Genomic DNA, 16,653 nt, shown 5'->3' with positions numbered 1-16,653 from the left:
GCTGCATCAGGACGAATACAAAAATCAGGAAAATTGTCCTGGAACACCTTCCATAAGGATGCTAGAAAGGAATTGAAGAGGCAGGCGAGCGGCCACCACCGTCCAGTAGCAGTCCTTAGGGTGTGTGCAAAAGCCCGGTGCTCTTCGGCTTCGTTCTTCGCCCCCGTACAAGCTACCGCTCTGTCCGGCTCCCGGAGCAGGAGAAGCGGCTGCTTCGCGCACACAAGAGCGGAGCGGCAGCCGTACGCTCCGAAGCGCTGCTTCAGCCGAAAGACGCCGGCAACCGGCGCTTGGCTTCGGACAGCAGCCGAGAGCCGTAGTGTGCGTCTGCACTAGACTGCATCCTAGCGAAAAGCTTTGACAGTGTGTCTCGCAGGGAGATAGCTTAGGAGCGCAGCGCACTTATGCCTCCCTTGTCCAGAAACACTGATTTGCTGCACACTCCAAAAACACTGCTCTTTCCATGGTACTATGTAAGCTGCTGTCTGACGCCCGTTCTCTTCTGCCCACTCTTGCCCAGCTGGTTGTTGCAGCGTGCACGTGCCTTCCTGGCATTAAGAGCACAGTGAAGGCAATCGCAAAAGTCCAGCAGCTGCTGACTCCCAAACACAAGGCGCTTGTCTACGTTCTTGCTTCTCGACAACTCAACGCAGCCCTTCATTTCTGCAGCTGCCATCGAGTTTTCTGTATCTCGAGCCTTCTGGGACGAGCACCAATTTCCCAAGAGGGGCTGCATCAGGACGAAGTCAAAACCCAGGAAAGTTGTCTCGGAACACCTTCAATAAAGCATGCCAGCAGTGCATTGAAAAGGCAGGGAGCTTTAGCCACCGTCCTCTAGCAGTCGCAAGGCTGTGCACACAATGTCGTCTCCCTGCGGCAACGTTCTTCGCCCTCGTACAAGCTACCGCACTGTCCGGCTCCCGGAGCAGGAGAAGCGGCTGCTTCGCGCACACAAGAGCGGAGCGGCAGCCGTACGCTCCGAAGCGCTGCTTCAGCCGAAAGTCGCCGGCCACCGGCGCTTCGCTTCGGACAGCTCCGGAGAGCCGTAGTGTGCGTCTGCACTAGACTGCATCCTAGCGAAAAGCTTTGGCAGTGTGTCTCGCAGGGAGATAGCTTAGGAGCGCAGCGCACTTATGCCTCCCTTGCCCAGAAACACGATTTTATTGCAAACTCCAAAAACATTGCTCTTTCCAGGGCAATATATAAGCTGTTTTCTGACGGCCGTGATCTTTCGATTACTCTTGCCCAGCTCGTTGTTTCAGCGTGCACGTGCCGCCCTGACAATCAGTGCACAGTGAAAGCAATCGCAAAAGTCCAGCAGCTGCTGACTCCCAAACACAAGGCGCTTGTCTACGTTCTTGCTTCTCCACACTTCAACAGAGTCCTTCATTTCTGCAGCTGCCATCGAGTTTTCTGCATCTCGAGCCTTCTGGGACGAGCACCAATTTCCCAGGAGGGGCTGCATCAGGACGAAGTCAAAACCCAGGAAAGTTGTCTCGGAACACCTTCAATAAAGCATGCCAGCAGTGCAATGAAAAGGCAGGGAGCTTTAGCCACCGTCCTCCAGAATTGCCAAGGCTGTGCACACAATGTCGTCTCCCTGCGGCAACGTTCTTCGCCCTCGTACAAGCTACCGCTCTGTCCGGCTCCCGGAGCAGGAGAAGCGGCTGCTTCGCGCACACAACAGCGGAGCGGCAGCCGTACGCTCCGAAGCGCTGCTTCAGCCGAAAGTCGCCGGCCACCGGCGCTTCGCTTCGGACAGCTCCGGAGAGCCGTAGTGTGCGTCTGCACTAGACTGCATCCTAGCGAAAAGCTTTGGCAGTGTGTCTCGCAGGGAGATAGCTTAGGAGCGCAGCGTACTTATGCCTCCCTTGTCCAGAACACGATTTTACAGCACACACTAAAAACACTGCCCTTTCCAAGGCAAGATGCCAGATGCTCTCTGATGGCCGTGCTCTCTCCCTGCTCTTGCCCAGCTCGTTGTTTTAACGTGCACATGCCTTCCTGGCATTCAGTGCAGAGTGAAAGCAATCGCAAAAGTCCAGCAGCTGCTGACTCCCAAACACAAGGCGCTGGCTATGTTCTTGCTTCTCGACAACTCAATGCAGCCCTTCATTTCTGCAGTTGCCATCGAGGTCTCTGCATGTCGGAGCCTCAGAGGACGAGCACGAGTTTCCCACGAGGGGCTGCATCAGGACGAAGTCAAAAATCAGGAAAATTGTCCTGGAACACCTTCCATAAGGATGCTAGAAGGGAATTGAAGAGGCAGGCGAGCGGCCACCACCGTCCAGTAGCAGTCCTTAGGGTGTGTGCAAAAGCCCGGTGCTCTTCGGCTTCGTTCTTCGCCCCCGTACAAGCTACCGCTCTGTCCGGCTCCCGGAGCAGGAGAAGCGGCTGCTTCGCGCACACAAGAGCGGAGCGGCAGCCGTACGCTCCGAAGCGCTGCTTCAGCCGAAAGACGCCGGCAACCGGCGCTTGGCTTCGGACAGCAGCCGAGAGCCGTAGTGTGCGTCTGCACTAGACTGCATCCTAGCGAAAAGCTTTGACAGTGTGTCTCGCAGGGAGATAGCTTAGGAGCGCAGCGCACTTATGCCTCCCTTGTCCAGAAACACTGATTTGCTGCACACTCCAAAAACACTGCTCTTTCCATGGTACTATGTAAGCTGCTGTCTGACGCCCATTCTCTTCTGCCCACTCTTGCCCAGCTGGTTGTTGCAGCGTGCACGTGCCTTCCTGGCATTAAGAGCACAGTGAAGGCAATCGCAAAAGTCCAGCAGCTGCTGACTCCCAAACACAAGGCGCTTGTCTACGTTCTTGCTTCTCGACAACTCAACGCAGCCCTTCATTTCTGCAGCTGCCATCGAGTTTTCTGTATCTCGAGCCTTCTGGGACGAGCACCAATTTCCCAGGAGGGGCTGCATCAGGACGAAGTCAAAACCCAGGAAAGTTGTCTCGGAACACCTTCAATAAAGCATGCCAGCAGTGCAATGAAAAGGCAGGGAGCTTTAGCCACCGTCCAGTAGCAGTCGCAAGGCTGTGCACACAATGTCGTCTCCCTGCGGCAACGTTCTTCGCCCTCGTGCAAGCTACCGCTCTGTCCGGCTCCCGGAGCAGGAGAAGCGGCTGCTTCGCGCACACAACAGCGGAGCGGCAGCCGTACGCTCCGAAGCGCTGCTTCAGCCGAAAGTCGCCGGCCACCGGCGCTTCGCTTCGGACAGCTCCGGAGAGCCGTAGTGTGCGTCTGCACTAGACTGCATCCTAGCGAAAAGCTTTGGCAGTGTGTCTCGCAGGGAGATAGCTTAGGAGCGCAGCGCACTTATGCCTCCCTTGCCCAGAAACACGATTTTATTGCAAACTCCAAAAACATTGCTCTTTCCAGGGCAATATATAAGCTGTTTTCTGACGGCCGTGATCTTTCGATTACTCTTGCCCAGCTCGTTGTTTCAGCGTGCACGTGCCGCCCTGACAATCAGTGCACAGTGAAAGCAATTGCAAAAGTCCAGCAGCTGCTGACTCCCAAACACAAGGCGCTTGTCTACGTTCTTGCTTCTCCACACTTCAACAGAGTCCTTCATTTCTGCAGCTGCCATCGAGTTTTCTGCATCTCGAGCCTTCTGGGACGAGCACCAATTTCCCAGGAGGGGCTGCATCAGGACGAAGTCAAAACCCAGGAAAGTTGTCTCGGAACACCTTCAATAAAGCATGCCAGCAGTGCAATGAAAAGGCAGGGAGCTTTAGCCACCGTCCTCCAGAATTGCCAAGGCTGTGCACACAATGTCGTCTCCCTGCGGCAACGTTCTTCGCCCTCGTACAAGCTACCGCTCTGTCCGGCTCCCGGAGCAGGAGAAGCGGCTGCTTCGCGCACACAACAGCGGAGCGGCAGCCGTACGCTCCGAAGCGCTGCTTCAGCCGAAAGTCGCCGGCCACCGGCGCTTCGCTTCGGACAGCTCCGGAGAGCCGTAGTGTGCGTCTGCACAAGACTGCATGATAACGAAAAGCTTTGGCAGTGTGTCTCGCAGGGAGATAGCTTAGGAGCGCAGCGCACTTATGCCTCCCTTGTCCAGAAACACTGATTTGCTGCACACTCCAAAAACACTGCTCTTTCCTTGGTACTATGTAAGCTGCTGTCTGACGCCCGTTCTCTTCTGCCCACTCTTGCCCAGCTCGTTGTTTTAACGTGCACATGCCTTCCTGGCATTCAGTGCACAGTGAAAGCAATCGCAAAAGTCCAGCAGCTGCTGACTCCCAAACAGAAGGCGATGGCTATGTTCTTGCTTCTCGACAACTTAACGCAGCCCTTCATTTCTGCAGTTGCCATCGAGGTCTCTGCATGTCGGAGCCTCAGAGGACAAGCACGAGTTTCCCACGAGGGGCTGCATCAGGACGAAGTCAAAAATCAGGAAAATTGTCCTGGAACACCTTCCATAAGGATGCTAGAAGGGAATTGAAGAGGCAGGCGAGCGGCCACCACCGTCCAGTAGCAGTCCTTAGGGAGTGCGCAAAAGCCCGGTGCTCTTCGGCTTCGTTCTTCGCCCTCGTACAAGCTACCGCTCTGTCCGGCTCCCGGAGCAGGAGAAGCGGCTGCTTCGCGCACACAACAGCGGAGCGGCAGCCGTACGCTCCGAAGCGCAGCTTCAGCCGAAAGTCGCCGGCCACCGGCGCTTCGCTTCGGACAGCTCCGGAGAGCCGTAGTGTGCGTCTGCACTAGACTGCATCCTAGCGAAAAGCTTTGGCAGTGTGTCTCGCAGGGAGATAGCTTAGGAGCGCAGCGTACTTATGCCTCCCTTGTCCAGAACACGATTTTACAGCACACACTAAAAACACTGCCCTTTCCAAGGCAAGATGCCAGATGCTCTCTGATGGCCGTGCTCTCTCCCTGCTCTTGCCCAGCTCGTTGTTTTAACGTGCACATGCCGTCCTGGCATTCAGTGCAGAGTGAAAGCAATCGCAAAAGTCCAGCAGCTGCTGACTCCCAAACACAAGGCGCTGGCTATGTTCTTGCTTCTCGACAACTCAATGCAGCCCTTCATTTCTGCAGTTGCCATCGAGGTCTCTGCATGTCGGAGCCTCAGAGGACGAGCACGAGTTTCCCACGAGGGGCTGCATCAGGACGAATACAAAAATCAGGAAAATTGTCCTGGAACACCTTCCATAAGGATGCTAGAAAGGAATTGAAGAGGCAGGCGAGCGGCCACCACCGTCCAGTAGCAGTCCTTAGGGTGTGTGCAAAAGCCCGGTGCTCTTCGGCTTCGTTCTTCGCCCCCGTACAAGCTACCGCTCTGTCCGGCTCCCGGAGCAGGAGAAGCGGCTGCTTCGCGCACACAAGAGCGGAGCGGCAGCCGTACGCTCCGAAGCGCTGCTTCAGCCGAAAGACGCCGGCAACCGGCGCTTGGCTTCGGACAGCAGCCGAGAGCCGTAGTGTGCGTCTGCACTAGACTGCATCCTAGCGAAAAGCTTTGACAGTGTGTCTCGCAGGGAGATAGCTTAGGAGCGCAGCGCACTTATGCCTCCCTTGTCCAGAAACACTGATTTGCTGCACACTCCAAAAACACTGCTCTTTCCATGGTACTATGTAAGCTGCTGTCTGACGCCCGTTCTCTTCTGCCCACTCTTGCCCAGCTGGTTGTTGCAGCGTGCACGTGCCTTCCTGGCATTAAGAGCACAGTGAAGGCAATCGCAAAAGTCCAGCAGCTGCTGACTCCCAAACACAAGGCGCTTGTCTACGTTCTTGCTTCTCGACAACTCAACGCAGCCCTTCATTTCTGCAGCTGCCATCGAGTTTTCTGTATCTCGAGCCTTCTGGGACGAGCACCAATTTCCCAAGAGGGGCTGCATCAGGACGAAGTCAAAACCCAGGAAAGTTGTCTCGGAACACCTTCAATAAAGCATGCCAGCAGTGCATTGAAAAGGCAGGGAGCTTTAGCCACCGTCCTCTAGCAGTCGCAAGGCTGTGCACACAATGTCGTCTCCCTGCGGCAACGTTCTTCGCCCTCGTACAAGCTACCGCACTGTCCGGCTCCCGGAGCAGGAGAAGCGGCTGCTTCGCGCACACAAGAGCGGAGCGGCAGCCGTACGCTCCGAAGCGCTGCTTCAGCCGAAAGTCGCCGGCCACCGGCGCTTCGCTTCGGACAGCTCCGGAGAGCCGTAGTGTGCGTCTGCACTAGACTGCATCCTAGCGAAAAGCTTTGGCAGTGTGTCTCGCAGGGAGATAGCTTAGGAGCGCAGCGCACTTATGCCTCCCTTGCCCAGAAACACGATTTTATTGCAAACTCCAAAAACATTGCTCTTTCCAGGGCAATATATAAGCTGTTTTCTGACGGCCGTGATCTTTCGATTACTCTTGCCCAGCTCGTTGTTTCAGCGTGCACGTGCCGCCCTGACAATCAGTGCACAGTGAAAGCAATCGCAAAAGTCCAGCAGCTGCTGACTCCCAAACACAAGGCGCTTGTCTACGTTCTTGCTTCTCCACACTTCAACAGAGTCCTTCATTTCTGCAGCTGCCATCGAGTTTTCTGCATCTCGAGCCTTCTGGGACGAGCACCAATTTCCCAGGAGGGGCTGCATCAGGACGAAGTCAAAACCCAGGAAAGTTGTCTCGGAACACCTTCAATAAAGCATGCCAGCAGTGCAATGAAAAGGCAGGGAGCTTTAGCCACCGTCCTCCAGAATTGCCAAGGCTGTGCACACAATGTCGTCTCCCTGCGGCAACGTTCTTCGCCCTCGTACAAGCTACCGCTCTGTCCGGCTCCCGGAGCAGGAGAAGCGGCTGCTTCGCGCACACAACAGCGGAGCGGCAGCCGTACGCTCCGAAGCGCTGCTTCAGCCGAAAGTCGCCGGCCACCGGCGCTTCGCTTCGGACAGCTCCGGAGAGCCGTAGTGTGCGTCTGCACAAGACTGCATGATAACGAAAAGCTTTGGCAGTGTGTCTCGCAGGGAGATAGCTTAGGAGCGCAGCGTACTTATGCCTCCCTTGCCCAGAAACACGATTTTACAGCACACACTATAAACACTGCCCTTTCCAAGGCAAGATGCCAGATGCTCTCTGATGGCCGTGCTCTCTCCCTGCTCTTGCCCAGCTCGTTGTTTTAACGTGCACATGCCTTCCTGGCATTCAGTGCACAGTGAAAGCAATCGCAAAAGTCCAGCAGCTGCTGACTCCCAAACAGAAGGCGATGGCTATGTTCTTGCTTCTCGACAACTCAACGCAGCCCTTCATTTCTGCAGTTGCCATCGAGGTCTCTGCATGTCGGAGCCTCAGAGGACAAGGACGAGTTTCCCACGAGGGGCTGCATCAGGACGAAGTCAAAAATCAGGAAAATTGTCCTGGAACACCTTCCATAAGGATGCTAGAAGGGAATTGAAGAGGCAGGCGAGCGGCCACCACCGTCCAGTAGCAGTCCTTAGGGAGTGCGCAAAAGCCCGGTGCTCTTCGGCTTCGTTCTTCGCCCTCGTACAAGCTACCGCTCTGACCGGCTCCCGGAGCAGGAGAAGCGGCTGCTTCGCGCACACAACAGCGGAGCGGCAGCCGTACGCTCCGAAGCGCTGCTTCAGCCGAAAGTCGCCGGCCACCGGCGCTTCGCTTCGGACAGCTCCGGAGAGCCGTAGTGTGCGTCTGCACTAGACTGCATCCTAGCGAAAAGCTTTGGCAGTGTGTCTCGCAGGGAGATAGCTTAGGAGCGCAGCGTACTTATGCCTCCCTTGTCCAGAAACACGATTTTACAGCACACACTAAAAACACTGCCCTTTCCAAGGCAAGATGCCAGATGCTCTCTGATGGCCGTGCTCTCTCCCTGCTCTTGCCCAGCTCGTTGTTTTAACGTGCACATGCCGTCCTGGCATTCAGTGCACAGTGAAAGCAATCGCAAAAGTCCAGCAGCTGCTGACTCCCAAACACAAGGCGCTGGCTATGTTCTTGCTTCTCGACAACTTAACGCAGCCCTTCGTTTCTGCAGTTGCCATCGAGGTCTCTGCATGTCGGAGCCTCAGAGGACAAGCACGAGTTTCCCACGAGGGGCTGCATCAGGACGAAGTCAAAAATCAGGAAAATTGTCCTGGAACACCTTCCATAAGGATGCTAGAAGGGAATTGAAGAGGCAGGCGAGCGGCCACCACCGTCCAGTAGCAGTCCTTAGGGAGTGCGCAAAAGCCCGGTGCTCTTCGGCTTCGTTCTTCGCCCTCGTACAAGCTACCGCTCTGACCGGCTCCCGGAGCAGGAGAAGCGGCTGCTTCGCGCACACAACAGCGGAGCGGCAGCCGTACGCTCCGAAGCGCTGCTTCAGCCGAAAGACGCCGGCAACCGGCGCTTGGCTTCGGACAGCAGCCGAGAGCCGTAGTGTGCGTCTGCACTAGACTGCATCCTAGCGAAAAGCTTTGGCAGTGTGTCTCGCAGGGAGATAGCTTAGGAGCGCAGCGTACTTATGCCTCCCTTGTCCAGAACACGATTTTACAGCACACACTAAAAACACTGCCCTTTCCAAGGCAAGATGCCAGATGCTCTCTGATGGCCGTGCTCTCTCCCTGCTCTTGCCCAGCTCGTTGTTTTAACGTGCACATGCCGTCCTGGCATTCAGTGCAGAGTGAAAGCAATCGCAAAAGTCCAGCAGCTGCTGACTCCCAAACACAAGGCGCTGGCTATGTTCTTGCTTCTCGACAACTCAATGCAGCCCTTCATTTCTGCAGTTGCCATCGAGGTCTCTGCATGTCGGAGCCTCAGAGGACGAGCACGAGTTTCCCACGAGGGGCTGCATCAGGACGAATACAAAAATCAGGAAAATTGTCCTGGAACACCTTCCATAAGGATGCTAGAAAGGAATTGAAGAGGCAGGCGAGCGGCCACCACCGTCCAGTAGCAGTCCTTAGGGTGTGTGCAAAAGCCCGGTGCTCTTCGGCTTCGTTCTTCGCCCCCGTACAAGCTACCGCTCTGTCCGGCTCCCGGAGCAGGAGAAGCGGCTGCTTCGCGCACACAAGAGCGGAGCGGCAGCCGTACGCTCCGAAGCGCTGCTTCAGCCGAAAGACGCCGGCCACCGGCGCTTGGCTTCGGACAGCAGCCGAGAGCCGTAGTGTGCGTCTGCACTAGACTGCATCCTAGCGAAAAGCTTTGACAGTGTGTCTCGCAGGGAGATAGCTTAGGAGCGCAGCGCACTTATGCCTCCCTTGTCCAGAAACACTGATTTGCTGCACACTCCAAAAACACTGCTCTTTCCATGGTACTATGTAAGCTGCTGTCTGACGCCCGTTCTCTTCTGCCCACTCTTGCCCAGCTGGTTGTTGCAGCGTGCACGTGCCTTCCTGGCATTAAGAGCACAGTGAAGGCAATCGCAAAAGTCCAGCAGCTGCTGACTCCCAAACACAAGGCGCTTGTCTACGTTCTTGCTTCTCGACAACTCAACGCAGCCCTTCATTTCTGCAGCTGCCATCGAGTTTTCTGTATCTCGAGCCTTCTGGGACGAGCACCAATTTCCCAAGAGGGGCTGCATCAGGACGAAGTCAAAACCCAGGAAAGTTGTCTCGGAACACCTTCAATAAAGCATGCCAGCAGTGCATTGAAAAGGCAGGGAGCTTTAGCCACCGTCCTCTAGCAGTCGCAAGGCTGTGCACACAATGTCGTCTCCCTGCGGCAACGTTCTTCGCCCTCGTACAAGCTACCGCACTGTCCGGCTCCCGGAGCAGGAGAAGCGGCTGCTTCGCGCACACAAGAGCGGAGCGGCAGCCGTACGCTCCGAAGCGCTGCTTCAGCTGAAAGTCGCCGGCCACCGGCGCTTCGCTTCGGACAGCTCCGGAGAGCCGTAGTGTGCGTCTGCACTAGACTGCATCCTAGCGAAAAGCTTTGGCAGTGTGTCTCGCAGGGAGATAGCTTAGGAGCGCAGCGCACTTATGCCTCCCTTGCCCAGAAACACGATTTTATTGCAAACTCCAAAAACATTGCTCTTTCCAGGGCAATATATAAGCTGTTTTCTGACGGCCGTGATCTTTCGATTACTCTTGCCCAGCTCGTTGTTTCAGCGTGCACGTGCCGCCCTGACAATCAGTGCACAGTGAAAGCAATCGCAAAAGTCCAGCAGCTGCTGACTCCCAAACACAAGGCGCTTGTCTACGTTCTTGCTTCTCCACACTTCAACAGAGTCCTTCATTTCTGCAGCTGCCATCGAGTTTTCTGCATCTCGAGCCTTCTGGGACGAGCACCAATTTCCCAGGAGGGGGTGCATCAGGACGAAGTCAAAACCCAGGAAAGTTGTCTCGGAACACCTTCAATAAAGCATGCCAGCAGTGCAATGAAAAGGCAGGGAGCTTTAGCCACCGTCCTCCAGAATTGCCAAGGCTGTGCACACAATGTCGTCTCCCTGCGGCAACGTTCTTCGCCCTCGTACAAGCTACCGCTCTGACCGGCTCCCGGAGCAGGAGAAGCGGCTGCTTCGCGCACACAACAGCGGAGCGGCAGCCGTACGCTCCGAAGCGCTGCTTCAGCCGAAAGTCGCCGGCCACCGGCGCTTCGCTTCGGACAGCTCCGGAGAGCCGTAGTGTGCGTCTGCACTAGACTGCATCCTAGCGAAAAGCTTTGGCAGTGTGTCTCGCAGGGAGATAGCTTAGGAGCGCAGCGTACTTATGCCTCCCTTGTCCAGAAACACGATTTTACAGCACACACTAAAAACACTGCCCTTTCCAAGGCAAGATGCCAGATGCTCTCTGATGGCCGTGCTCTCTCCCTGCTCTTGCCCAGCTCGTTGTTTTAACGTGCACATGCCGTCCTGGCATTCAGTGCACAGTGAAAGCAATCGCAAAAGTCCAGCAGCTGCTGACTCCCAAACACAAGGCGCTGGCTATGTTCTTGCTTCTCGACAACTCAATGCAGCCCTTCGTTTCTGCAGTTGCCATCGAGGTCTCTGCATGTCGGAGCCTCAGAGGACGAGCACGAGTTTCCCACGAGGGGCTGCATCAGGACGAATACAAAAATCAGGAAAATTGTCCTGGAACACCTTCCATAAGGATGCTAGAAGGGAATTGAAGAGGCAGGCGAGCGGCCACCACCGTCCAGTAGCAGTCCTTAGGGTGTGTGCAAAAGCCCGGTGCTCTTCGGCTTCGTTCTTCGCCCCCGTACAAGCTACCGCTCTGTCCGGCTCCCGGAGCAGGAGAAGCGGCTGCTTCGCGCACACAGCAGCGGAGGGGCAGCCGTACGCTCCGAAGCGCTGCTTCAGCCGAAAGTCGCCGGCAACCGGCGCTTCGCTTCGGACAGCTCCGGAGAGCCGTAGTGTGCGTCTGCACTAGACTGCATCCTAGCGAAAAGCTTTGACAGTGTGTCTCGCAGGGAGATAGCTTAGGAGCGCAGCGCACTTATGCCTCCCTTGTCCAGAAACACTGATTTGCTGCACACTCCAAAAACACTGCTCTTTCCTTGGTACTATGTAAGCTGCTGTCTGACGCCCGTTCTCTTCTGCCCACTCTTGCCCAGCTGGTTGTTGCAGCGTGCACGTGCCTTCCTGGCATTAAGAGCACAGTGAAAGCAATCGCAAAAGTCCAGCAGCTGCTGACTCCCAAACACAAGGCGCTTGTCTACGTTCTTGCTTCTCGACAACTCAACGCAGCCCTTCATTTCTGCAGCTGCCATCGAGTTTTCTGTATCTCGAGCCTTCTGGGACGAGCACCAATTTCCCAGGAGGGGCTGCATCAGGACGAAGTCAAAACCCAGGAAAGTTGTCTCGGAACACCTTCAATAAAGCATGCCAGCAGTGCATTGAAAAGGCAGGGAGCTTTAGCCACCGTCCTCTAGCAGTCGCAAGGCTGTGCACACAATGTCGTCTCCCTGCGGCAACGTTCTTCGCCCTCGTACAAGCTACCGCACTGTCCGGCTCCCGGAGCAGGAGAAGCGGCTGCTTCGCGCACACAACAGCGGAGCGGCAGCCGTACGCTCCGAAGCGCTGCTTCAGCCGAAAGTCGCCGGCCACCGGCGCTTCGCTTCGGACAGCTCCGGAGAGCCGTAGTGTGCGTCTGCACTAGACTGCATCCTAGCGAAAAGCTTTGGCAGTGTGTCTCGCAGGGAGATAGCTTAGGAGCGCAGCGCACTTATGCCTCCCTTGCCCAGAAACACGATTTTATTGCAAACTCCAAAAACATTGCTCTTTCCAGGGCAATATATAAGCTGTTTTCTGACGGCCGTGATCTTTCGATTACTCTTGCCCAGCTCGTTGTTTCAGCGTGCACGTGCCGCCCTGACAATCAGTGCACAGTGAAAGCAATCGCAAAAGTCCAGCAGCTGCTGACTCCCAAACACAAGGCGCTTGTCTACGTTCTTGCTTCTCCACACTTCAACAGAGTCCTTCATTTCTGCAGCTGCCATCGAGTTTTCTGCATCTCGAGCCTTCTGGGACGAGCACCAATTTCCCAGGAGGGGCTGCATCAGGACGAAGTCAAAACCCAGGAAAGTTGTCTCGGAACACCTTCAATAAAGCATGCCAGCAGTGCAATGAAAAGGCAGGGAGCTTTAGCCACCGTCCTCCAGAATTGCCAAGGCTGTGCACACAATGTCGTCTCCCTGCGGCAACGTTCTTCGCCCTCGTACAAGCTACCGCTCTGTCCGGCTCCCGGAGCAGGAGAAGCGGCTGCTTCGCGCACACAACAGCGGAGCGGCAGCCGTACGCTCCGAAGCGCTGCTTCAGCCGAAAGTCGCCGGCCACCGGCGCTTCGCTTCGGACAGCTCCGGAGAGCCGTAGTGTGCGTCTGCACAAGACTGCATGATAACGAAAAGCTTTGGCAGTGTGTCTCGCAGGGAGATAGCTTAGGAGCGCAGCGTACTTATGCCTCCCTTGCCCAGAAACACGATTTTACAGCACACACTATAAACACTGCCCTTTCCAAGGCAAGATGCCAGATGCTCTCTGATGGCCGTGCTCTCTCCCTGCTCTTGCCCAGCTCGTTGTTTTAACGTGCACATGCCTTCCTGGCATTCAGTGCACAGTGAAAGCAATCGCAAAAGTCCAGCAGCTGCTGACTCCCAAACAGAAGGCGATGGCTATGTTCTTGCTTCTCGACAACTCAACGCAGCCCTTCATTTCTGCAGTTGCCATCGAGGTCTCTGCATGTCGGAGCCTCAGAGGACAAGGACGAGTTTCCCACGAGGGGCTGCATCAGGACGAAGTCAAAAATCAGGAAAATTGTCCTGGAACACCTTCCATAAGGATGCTAGAAGGGAATTGAAGAGGCAGGCGAGCGGCCACCACCGTCCAGTAGCAGTCCTTAGGGAGTGCGCAAAAGCCCGGTGCTCTTCGGCTTCGTTCTTCGCCCTCGTACAAGCTACCGCTCTGACCGGCTCCCGGAGCAGGAGAAGCGGCTGCTTCGCGCACACAACAGCGGAGCGGCAGCCGTACGCTCCGAAGCGCTGCTTCAGCCGAAAGTCGCCGGCCACCGGCGCTTCGCTTCGGACAGCTCCGGAGAGCCGTAGTGTGCGTCTGCACTAGACTGCATCCTAGCGAAAAGCTTTGGCAGTGTGTCTCGCAGGGAGATAGCTTAGGAGCGCAGCGTACTTATGCCTCCCTTGTCCAGAAACACGATTTTACAGCACACACTAAAAACACTGCCCTTTCCAAGGCAAGATGCCAGATGCTCTCTGATGGCCGTGCTCTCTCCCTGCTCTTGCCCAGCTCGTTGTTTTAACGTGCACATGCCGTCCTGGCATTCAGTGCACAGTGAAAGCAATCGCAAAAGTCCAGCAGCTGCTGACTCCCAAACACAAGGCGCTGGCTATGTTCTTGCTTCTCGACAACTTAACGCAGCCCTTCGTTTCTGCAGTTGCCATCGAGGTCTCTGCATGTCGGAGCCTCAGAGGACAAGCACGAGTTTCCCACGAGGGGCTGCATCAGGACGAAGTCAAAAATCAGGAAAATTGTCCTGGAACACCTTCCATAAGGATGCTAGAAGGGAATTGAAGAGGCAGGCGAGCGGCCACCACCGTCCAGTAGCAGTCCTTAGGGAGTGCGCAAAAGCCCGGTGCTCTTCGGCTTCGTTCTTCGCCCTCGTACAAGCTACCGCTCTGACCGGCTCCCGGAGCAGGAGAAGCGGCTGCTTCGCGCACACAACAGCGGAGCGGCAGCCGTACGCTCCGAAGCGCTGCTTCAGCCGAAAGACGCCGGCAACCGGCGCTTGGCTTCGGACAGCAGCCGAGAGCCGTAGTGTGCGTCTGCACTAGACTGCATCCTAGCGAAAAGCTTTGGCAGTGTGTCTCGCAGGGAGATAGCTTAGGAGCGCAGCGTACTTATGCCTCCCTTGTCCAGAACACGATTTTACAGCACACACTAAAAACACTGCCCTTTCCAAGGCAAGATGCCAGATGCTCTCTGATGGCCGTGCTCTCTCCCTGCTCTTGCCCAGCTCGTTGTTTTAACGTGCACATGCCGTCCTGGCATTCAGTGCAGAGTGAAAGCAATCGCAAAAGTCCAGCAGCTGCTGACTCCCAAACACAAGGCGCTGGCTATGTTCTTGCTTCTCGACAACTCAATGCAGCCCTTCATTTCTGCAGTTGCCATCGAGGTCTCTGCATGTCGGAGCCTCAGAGGACGAGCACGAGTTTCCCACGAGGGGCTGCATCAGGACGAATACAAAAATCAGGAAAATTGTCCTGGAACACCTTCCATAAGGATGCTAGAAAGGAATTGAAGAGGCAGGCGAGCGGCCACCACCGTCCAGTAGCAGTCCTTAGGGTGTGTGCAAAAGCCCGGTGCTCTTCGGCTTCGTTCTTCGCCCCCGTACAAGCTACCGCTCTGTCCGGCTCCCGGAGCAGGAGAAGCGGCTGCTTCGCGCACACAAGAGCGGAGCGGCAGCCGTACGCTCCGAAGCGCTGCTTCAGCCGAAAGACGCCGGCCACCGGCGCTTGGCTTCGGACAGCAGCCGAGAGCCGTAGTGTGCGTCTGCACTAGACTGCATCCTAGCGAAAAGCTTTGACAGTGTGTCTCGCAGGGAGATAGCTTAGGAGCGCAGCGCACTTATGCCTCCCTTGTCCAGAAACACTGATTTGCTGCACACTCCAAAAACACTGCTCTTTCCATGGTACTATGTAAGCTGCTGTCTGACGCCCGTTCTCTTCTGCCCACTCTTGCCCAGCTGGTTGTTGCAGCGTGCACGTGCCTTCCTGGCATTAAGAGCACAGTGAAGGCAATCGCAAAAGTCCAGCAGCTGCTGACTCCCAAACACAAGGCGCTTGTCTACGTTCTTGCTTCTCGACAACTCAACGCAGCCCTTCATTTCTGCAGCTGCCATCGAGTTTTCTGTATCTCGAGCCTTCTGGGACGAGCACCAATTTCCCAAGAGGGGCTGCATCAGGACGAAGTCAAAACCCAGGAAAGTTGTCTCGGAACACCTTCAATAAAGCATGCCAGCAGTGCATTGAAAAGGCAGGGAGCTTTAGCCACCGTCCTCTAGCAGTCGCAAGGCTGTGCACACAATGTCGTCTCCCTGCGGCAACGTTCTTCGCCCTCGTACAAGCTACCGCACTGTCCGGCTCCCGGAGCAGGAGAAGCGGCTGCTTCGCGCACACAAGAGCGGAGCGGCAGCCGTACGCTCCGAAGCGCTGCTTCAGCTGAAAGTCGCCGGCCACCGGCGCTTCGCTTCGGACAGCTCCGGAGAGCCGTAGTGTGCGTCTGCACTAGACTGCATCCTAGCGAAAAGCTTTGGCAGTGTGTCTCGCAGGGAGATAGCTTAGGAGCGCAGCGCACTTATGCCTCCCTTGCCCAGAAACACGATTTTATTGCAAACTCCAAAAACATTGCTCTTTCCAGGGCAATATATAAGCTGTTTTCTGACGGCCGTGATCTTTCGATTACTCTTGCCCAGCTCGTTGTTTCAGCGTGCACGTGCCGCCCTGACAATCAGTGCACAGTGAAAGCAATCGCAAAAGTCCAGCAGCTGCTGACTCCCAAACACAAGGCGCTTGTCTACGTTCTTGCTTCTCCACACTTCAACAGAGTCCTTCATTTCTGCAGCTGCCATCGAGTTTTCTGCATCTCGAGCCTTCTGGGACGAGCACCAATTTCCCAGGAGGGGGTGCATCAGGACGAAGTCAAAACCCAGGAAAGTTGTCTCGGAACACCTTCAATAAAGCATGCCAGCAGTGCAATGAAAAGGCAGGGAGCTTTAGCCACCGTCCTCCAGAATTGCCAAGGCTGTGCACACAATGTCGTCTCCCTGCGGCAACGTTCTTCGCCCTCGTACAAGCTACCGCTCTGACCGGCTCCCGGAGCAGGAGAAGCGGCTGCTTCGCGCACACAACAGCGGAGCGGCAGCCGTACGCTCCGAAGCGCTGCTTCAGCCGAAAGTCGCCGGCCACCGGCGCTTCGCTTCGGACAGCTCCGGAGAGCCGTAGTGTGCGTCTGCACTAGACTGCATCCTAGCGAAAAGCTTTGGCAGTGTGTCTCGCAGGGAGATAGCTTAGGAGCGCAGCGTACTTATGCCTCCCTTGTCCAGAAACACGATTTTACAGCACACACTAAAAACACTGCCCTTTCCAAGGCAAGATGCCAGATGCTCTCTGATGGCCGTGCTCTCTCCCTGCTCTTGCCCAGCTCGTTGTTTTAACGTGCACATGCCGTCCTGGCATTCAGTGCACAGTGAAAGCAATCGCAAAAGTCCAGCAGCTGCTGACTCCCAAACACAAGGCGCTGGCTATGTTCT

This window comes from Lonchura striata, chromosome 12, assembly GCF_050655825.1.
Source record: "Lonchura striata isolate lonStrDom1 chromosome 12, ASM5065582v1, whole genome shotgun sequence".
In the NCBI taxonomy this organism is placed as follows: Eukaryota; Metazoa; Chordata; class Aves; order Passeriformes; family Estrildidae; genus Lonchura; species Lonchura striata.
This window is presented reverse-complemented; position numbering follows the sequence as displayed.